Source organism: Meleagris gallopavo, chromosome 2 (genome assembly GCF_905368555.1).
Source record: "Meleagris gallopavo chromosome 2, MGAL_WU_HG_1.1, whole genome shotgun sequence".
Lineage (NCBI taxonomy): Eukaryota > Metazoa > Chordata > Aves > Galliformes > Phasianidae > Meleagris > Meleagris gallopavo.
In genome coordinates this window covers 95,836,373-95,845,719 of record NC_139405.1, presented here as the reverse complement: position 1 = coordinate 95,845,719, position 9,347 = coordinate 95,836,373, and the positions used below count along the sequence as shown (strand labels likewise).

The 9,347-nt window shown below is 40.9% G+C and overlaps 1 long non-coding RNA gene across 1 annotated transcript in view; it reads right to left on the bottom strand.

The window, feature by feature from the left end:
* Positions 1 to 288: 288 nt before the first annotated feature.
* Positions 289 to 9,347, bottom strand: part of LOC146545091 (uncharacterized) — a 100,349-nt gene continuing 91,290 nt past the window's right edge. Inside the window, exons 2-3 of the long non-coding RNA XR_014881617.1 lie at positions 3,798 to 3,965; positions 289 to 1,654 (exon numbers count right to left, since the gene is read on the bottom strand). This is a non-coding gene — a long non-coding RNA (uncharacterized LOC146545091). The remainder of the gene's footprint in view (positions 1,655 to 3,797; positions 3,966 to 9,347) is intronic.

The following is a 9,347-nucleotide window of genomic DNA, read 5'->3' as shown; positions in this document are numbered from 1 at the left end:
CCTAAAGAGCTGACTTGGATTGCTTGCAGTTTTTACCGTTTCAAGAAATTCTGCCAACTGCAGATAGAAACAAATCAATTTTAATCACACTTCACTTATTTTACTTGAACCAAAACCAACCAAACAAACAAAAAAATAATTCTTATTTCCTGGCACCCATTATGATGCAACATTTTGCAACTTGAAAAAAGAAGATACACAAGGTACTTTCTGAGGACTGGGGGACTGCATTTGTACATCTGGATAAGTGTAGGTCATATTTTCCTATTGTTTGTGACTTTTCCCTAGGCAAATCGAGTCAACCTGTATTTGCTTAAAAACACACATTCAAAGCTTAAAACATTTAATATGTGACTATTTTGGTTGTGTACTCTTTAAATACTAAATTATTTAAATCCTCATGGTGATTGCTATTGAAGAAATGTCTGATTTATTTACAAGCACAGTTTTCTAAGACAAGGGAATAGAACTAGCCATTATTAACCAGAAAGTCCTTAAGACAATACAACTAGAGGAGCCAGACTCTAAGCATCTCACTTTTACTTCTGTGTTAGTGCAGAAAATCACACCTTGCTTTTCCCATTTCCAAACAGTTTTTCAGCTTTCAATTAACTCATCATTGAGCAGAACGGGATGAGCTGAAACAAAAACCCCACTGCATTCCCACTGAGATGAAATAGCTGTAAAACTGTCTTATTATTTTGACAAAAAACAGGTTTGGGTGTTTGTCTAGTGACTTTTATGAGCTTAGTGCTCTTTCTTTTGCAAACTTTGGAAATAAGCAATGTCATTCTTAAATATTATGTTTCATTTATGTCAACGTACATTTTCAGATACTATATCTCAATGCACTTGTCATAGTTTCATGTCTTAAAACAGATCATCAGTTTCTTTATTGCAGTTTAATTTTAAGTTTGTTTATGAAAAAATTCTGTTTTAAATAAATGTCTTGTGTTTCTTAAAGCAACATATTTTTCTAGAATGACAAATTAAATTCACTGTGAATAAATAAACACGAGAAGAACAGTTCTTGCTTTACTTCTATTACAGCGTTTTCTGAACAAACCATTACCACCCAGCAACAAGATCCTGAAGTTACAGTAGATGTAATGAGATGTAAAGAATTTGATTAATGGCATGAAAAATGTTATTGGTGATACAGAGCTATTTAGAATGGAGAAATCTGAAGACGACAGAGGAGTTTCAGGAGGACATCAGTAGCACCTGGGCATCAAGTCAGTGGTTAATTTATGGATAAATGCAAAGTGACTCACATGGAAATAATCCTACACAACGACGAATTTTAAATTATCTTTTTCCATATGCTCAAGAGATGGGATAGTTTTGGAAAAAAAATCAACAGATTTGACGTTACAAGTAGAAACAAAGATAAAGGAGAGAAGTAAAGAACAGAAAAGCAATTGTCCTTGTGGGACTGGGGCCCTGCAGGGAACATCTCCTTCTGGCATATGGCGCATGACTTGAGTGTCTCTCTCCACAGCCTGCAGCTGGGAGAGGTGCAGAGGGTGATAAAGGCTTCAGGTGGGACGAGTCAGTGGATCAGAAGAACTGCAGAGTCTCGGTGAGTCAGGGAAGACAGATGAGATGATTGTTTCTGAAGCTGGCATTTGTTTAATGCTCTCCAGGTCCTATACTGGATGAAATGGTGAGCATGCATAAAATTCCCAATTACGAAACCTCTCTGGATGTTTGCCATAGGTTACGGTGCAAAGAAGGTGGGAACACGTCGACACACGCTCACTGTTCCCTTACTCTGCAAACCACAGCATTTCTGGGAAGGGCTGCATTGTCATCAGGGCAAGAGTAAGCACCTGAACAATCATGCAAACACTGGTAATATCTCAGAAATTAAATAGGAAATGCTTCCTATGGAGAAACAAGCAAGGCTTACATTTGTTTGAATTTAATTCAGTTAATTCTGGTACTGGAAGAAACAGAACCTGTTCTTGGGCATTTGGCATTGGCAAGTGATGGCAGAAAGCGATCTGAAAGCTCCATCTATTAGCCTGATTGCTAGACTAGCAATAAAAGACTCACTTATCAAAGAAGTCATTAAAAATTTAAATATACTTGACCACTGTCTGACTCTATCTCACAAAATGTGTTTCAGCTTCTCTAAGGGTCAGACTCCAGCCCCAACATTTAGCATTCTACACCTCTACAGCTTGACTGGAAACCTACACACAGGCTGTATTGAAATTTCCCATCTGGTAGCAGCTTTGAAGGAACGTGATGCAATAGAAACACTATGCTGCCTGCTACCTACCTGGGCACAGCCACTCAAGGATGGAGTGCAGACACTCGTAGAAGGATGTGACTGGTGAAAGGGCATGATGAGGACTGCAAGCTCAGGGTGCCAAGTGGAAAGAAAGGTACAAAGAGGATTGAGTGACTTGATCTCTTTCTTTTTCTGCCTGAACACCTTATTTCTAGCACTAACATCACCAGGTTCCTATTCAGCCCATGGCATCATCAGTTCTCAAGCACTTTGTGGAGAGAGGCACAGTTCCCTCTCCTCCAGCCACATTGCGCTGGTGGGACCGCATTGCCCAAGCACTCCCTTCTGCCCTGCAGACATCTCCTTCCCTTTACGAGAATAACTAAGGACAGCTGCCAGCAACAAACCCGTTTTTTTTCCTCAAGTTTCCATAAGCCAAAAGGTTCTCGATTTAAATCTGTCCGAGCGTTCCCCTTCCCACAAACAGTGTTTTGCTGTCATGGAGACAGACGGCTGAGCGCTGATCTCTGCACTTTGCTCTGAAAAACAAGAGCAGCTCGGCTGAAACCAATTCAGATGAACAAGACCATCCACCATCAGAAATAGTTCAGCTGTTAATAATTCGGTGGTTGGCAGAACGGAGACATAAGAAAACATTTCCTCCCTCTGCTTTGCCGCAACCTTGCTTTCCCAGTGGTGTGAGTTTCTTTCTAGCGCATCGCTCGAATCTTTCTTTGTTGCTCTCTTTACACTGTTATCGATTAACTTTACACCTCTCCCATGTCATGTTCAGCCCTTCCTGATGGGACACAGCATTCACGTGTAACATCAAAAATCCAAGGACAGCATTGCTGTCTGTTTTCCCATTGGCATGTCTTTTACCTAACTGTGAAAAGAAAACACATGGGAATTTTTAAGAGAGAGTTGTATTTGCTGCTGTCTGCCTCATTGTCCATGCAGGAGCTTTCCAGCAGTCTGATGTTTCTCTTGCACTGTTGTGGGAAAGGCACCTTCTGCTGACTCATCTGTAAGTCATCTCCTTTACTTTCCCTTCAGTACACCTGCAGGTCCCTGGACTTTCCCATCCATCCTTCATGGCTCTCACATTGCTTTATGTTCCAGGCAAAAAATAAATGAACTCCTGACTTCAGGAATTCATTCTTTGATCCTGTTCTTCACACAGTGGCTTTGCCTGGATGTCCCAATAGAGCATCTCCACCTGTGAGGCTGTGCCTAGACAGCATACCCAAATGCACAGGCCCTGGGAATCTGCTTTCTGGACCACAAGCAAGCCAAATACCTCCCTGTAATTTCACAGTTAAGTGGAAGTTAATCTGGTTGGAAGAAATCAGCAAACCAAAAAGGGTTACTAAGCCCAAGGAATAAAAAACAAAAATAAAACAACAACAAAAAAATCCAAACCAACACAGGCTACAGAAATGCGACAGGTAGAGGCAATGTTTATCAGAGGATTTTTTTGATTAAAATGTTGATGATGTTGCAGTCATCGGCCCAGGAGCCTCTAGCAGCAATCCCGTTGCCAATGAGACATTCTTACCTTGGAGAGAATTTCAGGCAGCCGTGACCATCCCCACGACCAGCTGTGGCTGAGAATGGATGTTTAGTAACTCATCTCCATGCCTGGTTGAAAAACAGCGTGGGCTGCGGCAGGGCCAGAGGGTTTGACTCTTCATCTTGCGGAATCAGACTCCCACTGGCAGCATATCTGATAGATTGCCAACAGAAGTGGAATCAGCCCACTGAACGATGCTCTCTGCATCTCATTTGAATTCCAAAAGGCCTGCTTTTTCCCATTAATGACAGTCAGGAATAGCAGGGTGGCTCTGAAGTATGGAATGATTACAAATAATAGTCACAAAATATCTTTCAGTCAAAAGGACCATTACAAACAAAATAATTGGGAGTTACAGTCTAGTCTGTACTATCAGATTCTTTAAATTACCAGTGAAGCTGTATAAGCAGATGGGGATCCTCAACTCTCATTTACTATATCTGTGCCACAGTTCTACTGAAAATTAATATTTTCAAAATTGCTAGTAGCCTTGCCCTATTATATAAAGTATTTAACGTGCACAGGGTTTGCTCTCTGGGGAACAGACTTACCAGATTCAGGAAATAAAAGATAAAGGAGCCACATATTGGAAATTAAGAATCATAGAATCATTAAGTTTGGAAAAGACCTCTAAGATCATTCAGACCAACCACCAACCCATCCCCACTCTGCCCTCAGCGCCACAACTCTGCGTACCTTGAACACCTCCAGGGATGGTGACTCCCTGGGAAGCCTGTGCGAGTGCTTCATCACTCTTTTGAAGAATATATTTTTCCTAATATCCAGCCCGAAAGAAGACCTAAATTCAAATGCTTAAATCATACTGTCGTAAACCAGAAATAAATAACATTCCGAGTGGAGTTGAGCTCCTAAAATTATCTTTACTGACATGGGTCTACCTGACTTGGAAAGAAAAATCTACAGCAGAGGTAGGAACTCTTTGATTTCAGTTCAAGGTCTCAAGTGTTTGGCAGCACAAGCCTACAGAGCAAGAGGTGCCTGATAGCCCATTCTTTCCTTCAGAGCCCACACTACAAGTTTAAGCATTAGCTCTTGGTGTTCCCACCTGATGCTAGAGCAGGACAAAGCAGGGGCTTTAACTGTGGCATGAAAGCAGTGGGGATGTCCATGAGACAGCCCAGGTGGACCATCTGCTCCAAAGACGTGGCTAGGGTCAAACCAGCACACCTCAGCTTTCTAAATTGAGCACAGATCAGTTGCTTGCAGGGGTGGGGGTACTGCAGACAAAATGATTAAGGCTTCCAGTAGCCGAGACAATAAGGGGATGAAATTCAGTGAGGAAAGCACACAGGAGACCCAACATGACATAAAACAATTATCATTGACCACAGCTTTTGAAGTAATCATATCTATTCTGCATCATGTTAATACAAAGAAATCTCAGCAGCTGGTTTTGGGCCCTTACTCATTACAACATATCAAACTGAAAGTTCCTGTAAGTATGAGTAAACCTTGGTCATAGGCACAGACCCACTAACCCTTTCCTCTCAAACCGTAAGAAAATTCTCACGGTTTGGTTTTACAGCAGAACAGTAGTCAGCAATAAAAGATAATCATTTCCTAAAGTGAAAAAAGCTCAAGGGAGTTAGAAACAGTAATCAATATACGCAGAAAGGCTCATTTAAATTAATATACATGGCTACTAATTGGACTGCAAGTTAATCTATTTTAGCATTTCTCTAATCCTTAAACGAGTATGCTTGCAATATTCAAAAGAACAAAATACATAATCCTTTGAATACATAACCTCAGACCCACTACATTCACCTAGAACCACCTACCCTCTGCTTTGCCATTTCATTGTTAGTGTCCCTGTCATCTTTGTTTGGATACGTGATTTCAGTGCTCCTGAGAAGGGTATTGCCAGCTCATGAAACCTGTTGCTTACTCCCAGAAGAAGGTCGTGAAAATATTTGACTTGCTGCTTCCCAGATTATCACTGCACCCCACCTGAAAAGAAGCCCTGCTGCCTTGCAGAGATGTAGAGCAGGAGGAAAGGTCATCCTGAGATGGATTAGAAGGTCAACCTATCTTTCCTTGCAGGAGAAGGCTCCAAGTTGAGGTGGGAGCAGAGCCAGCCCAGGGAAGCACAGAGGTTAGGTTCATCACTGGGGTTCAGTGAGGGGCAGCACACAGGGCCACCACCAAGGGACATCCATCCTTATCCAAGGATAAGGAAAAGGCCATTGAGGCTGCTGTGAGGAATGGAACAAAGGAATAGCACACTGTAAATGAAGAGCACTGTAGATTTGAATAGATGCGGCCAGTAGTTAATTGCATTGGGAAGAACTGAGGCAGAATCTAGGTAATTTCCATTAGTTTGAAGATCTTCTATCTCTCATTATACAAATGCACATGGTCTTAATCCACTCGCTGTGAATGTAACTCAATCAAAAAAAAAAAAAAAAAAAAAAAAGTGCTGAAAACTTTCCATAGTTTGCTGTATGGGAATTCACCTGTTTTATGACCCAGGCTTTATTTTGTCAAGTGCTGAAATCAGCAATTACACTGATGTAGAAGCCATGATCAACTTAATATCTCTGTCAGTCTGGGAATCATTGATATAGCATGCCTACATTAAGTATATTGTTATTATATTTTGCCTCTTGACTTAACTAAAATCTCTTTTAAGAGATGCTGTGTTTGTAACAACTACTTTCCCCTTCCTAAAATGAGCCACCTTGTCTGGTACAGTAATTATAACATCACTAAATCAGTATTCACAGTCTGTTTTTAAGTAGTTCCCCTAAGTGAAGTCTAGAGATGTCTGTGGCTAGTAATGGTAATAAGTTGTGACCCTGGCTTTCTTCAGTCAGAAACACACAGACCACAAAGCAAACCCCTTAACCAGAAAACAATTTTAACTCTCCAGTGAATGATACAACAAAACTTTGTATTGAAGGGACATTGTCCTCAACCCTGCCAAGATGCCACCATCTCAAGGAGCACACCAGGATACAAACAGCAACATTTCCAGTTGGAAACTGTGGCTGAAACCAGTCACTTCAAGCTAGGGATGAGACTGAGCTGAATTAGTATCACTCTTTGGACCCAAGAACTTGTCCCAGCTTGGCACAAGCTTCAGCTGATATGTATGAGGAGTTTTTCCAGGTGACAGTGGATAACAAAGAACAGCAGTGCTGTTAAACATCAGTAGCTATGCAGCTTTTGCACAATGTCCAGACTAACTGTCTTCATTTGATAGTATCACATAAATTCACAACCCATGATCCTTCACATGACCTCTTCCTTCAGTCCACTGCTGCTGTTGTTACTCTAGGGAGAGGAGGGGGATGTGACTTCCTAGCTTTGGTGACCTGTAGCCACTAATGGGAGTACCTGGCAGAGGGGATACATGGGTTCAGGCAGCCATGCCATGCCATTAGTGAAATGCTCAGCCTCAACCTGTCAGCAGGACGTCTGTTCTCTTGCTCCTTCACTCCCTGTCAGCTTCTTTCCACAGGCCGAGAAAGCTTTACCTATGATTAAAAAAGAGAACTTCAGGTACAAAAGGCAAAAAGCCACTGAAAATTCAGTGAAAACAGAGAAGAAAAGGAGAAAAGTTCAGTGCCTGTGCCTGACATCTCAGAATAACAGCAAAGTCATTAGGGAAAAGGGCAGAGGAAGGCAGACCCATACTTTTCACAGCATCTTTTTTTTTTTTTGGCAACCAAAATCCTTTGAAATCTGGACCCTGCTCTCTAATACTTACATATTTCTGTCCACTCAGCTCTCTCACATCTTTCCTAACACTGCCATGATGCCAAAGTCTAATCTAGGCCTTTTCGCTATTCCAAAACTCTTGCTTGGTACCTAATGGTGTATCTACATACATGCACACCCACACGTACATGCATTTTATATAAATAAGACCATCTAGTCCAATCATTAGCCCATCCCCATCATGCCCACTGACCACGTCCCTCAGTGCCTCATCTCCTTATTCCTTGAACACCTCCAGGGTCGGTGACTCCACCACCTCCCTGGGCAGCCTGTGCCAGTGCCTCAGCACTCTTTCTGAGAAGAAATAACATCCTAATCTTCTATCCCATGGACAGATCTAAACCATCACACGCTATTTTTTTCCAGCAGACAGTTGATTCAATCTTTGCCGTCTCATTTTATCACATTTTTTTTGCAAACTGTAATAATTTTAAGTTTGCAAGTCTTTTTAATGCAAGCTACTTACAGAAGAAAGACAGGCACCTAGAATACCAAGTGTTCTGGGATTGCCTAAAGGAAAACAAGAATGCTGGTGGGCTTCTTTTTCATTGTTGTTTATTTGATTGTTTCATCTTTTTTGTGTTTTTGTTGCTTTTTTCTTGTTTTTTTTTTTTGACATAATTGTGTCCTCACCATATGAAGGACGCCATAATTGTATCCTTCTCTTTCCCATCCCAGCCAGTTGCTATGAGGGTTTATTAATTGCTCTGCAGTAATAAGCTACTGGGATAACTGGGCTGCTAATATTGCGTCCTTCACATCGTGTATCACATCTGACTCTTCTCATCACTGACATATCATGGGAAGAACTCCCATTAAATCAAAATAAAGAGAGAAAAAAAAAGAAAACAAACAGAAAATCTTGACTTTGTAACAGAGATGAACTAAAATTAGAACTGTAAATTTGGGCCTTTGTTGGTTCTCACTAGAGAATGGGTGTCCAAATTAAATTCCTGAAGCATATAGGAAAAGATGAGGCTGTCTCCTGGCACTATTTGAGGCAACAGTACTGTAAGAACTATGGATTGGGTAAGATTTCTATATTGTTAAAAACTCAGTCTAAATCCCAAATATCTCGGTTTTTACAGAGAGCCCATAACAATAGTGCCTGAATTCCTACCGGATATTTGAAGACATTTTATGGACTAGAAATTGAGGGATGGAAACCAATTAATTTTCCCAAGCTTAAAAAGGACTGTGACAGAGCCAAAAACTGATTTTAGATGGAGTCTCAACATGCTGCCTAATTGTGAGCCCATCTTTCCCCCTCTGGCCATGGCTTTCTATAGTTTCCTGCTATTTTCTCTCTAGCACGTCTTTTTTTCCTTCATTCTCATCAGATAATTTATGATGCTTTCAAATTTTTACTGCTAGAAGTCAGGGAACACCGTCTCTGGACCTCACAAATTTAGTGCCTGAATTTGTTTCAGGAATAATAATAACACAATGTTGTATGCATTTGCAGAACTAAGATATTTCTGCCATCTATTTCTTTGAAGTTTTTATTGCTCTTTCCCTCAGAATTTATTCACTGTGGCAGCAATGGAAGAAAATGCTTTCTTCTCATTCAACTTCGTATAAGAAAGTGAGAAATGGAACAATTACAGGATGGTAAGCAGACCCTGAGATACACCAGTCAAGCACCTACAATCAAACGAATACGGGGCTAATTAAATCAGCCTTCATTTTCTAAGCTTATTCCGTGCCTCTAGAAATGCTTCATTTGTTTTGAATGGAGAAAAGAAAATGGAAATAGGACAAGAAAACTCATCTCTACAGCAAGCTAAAATT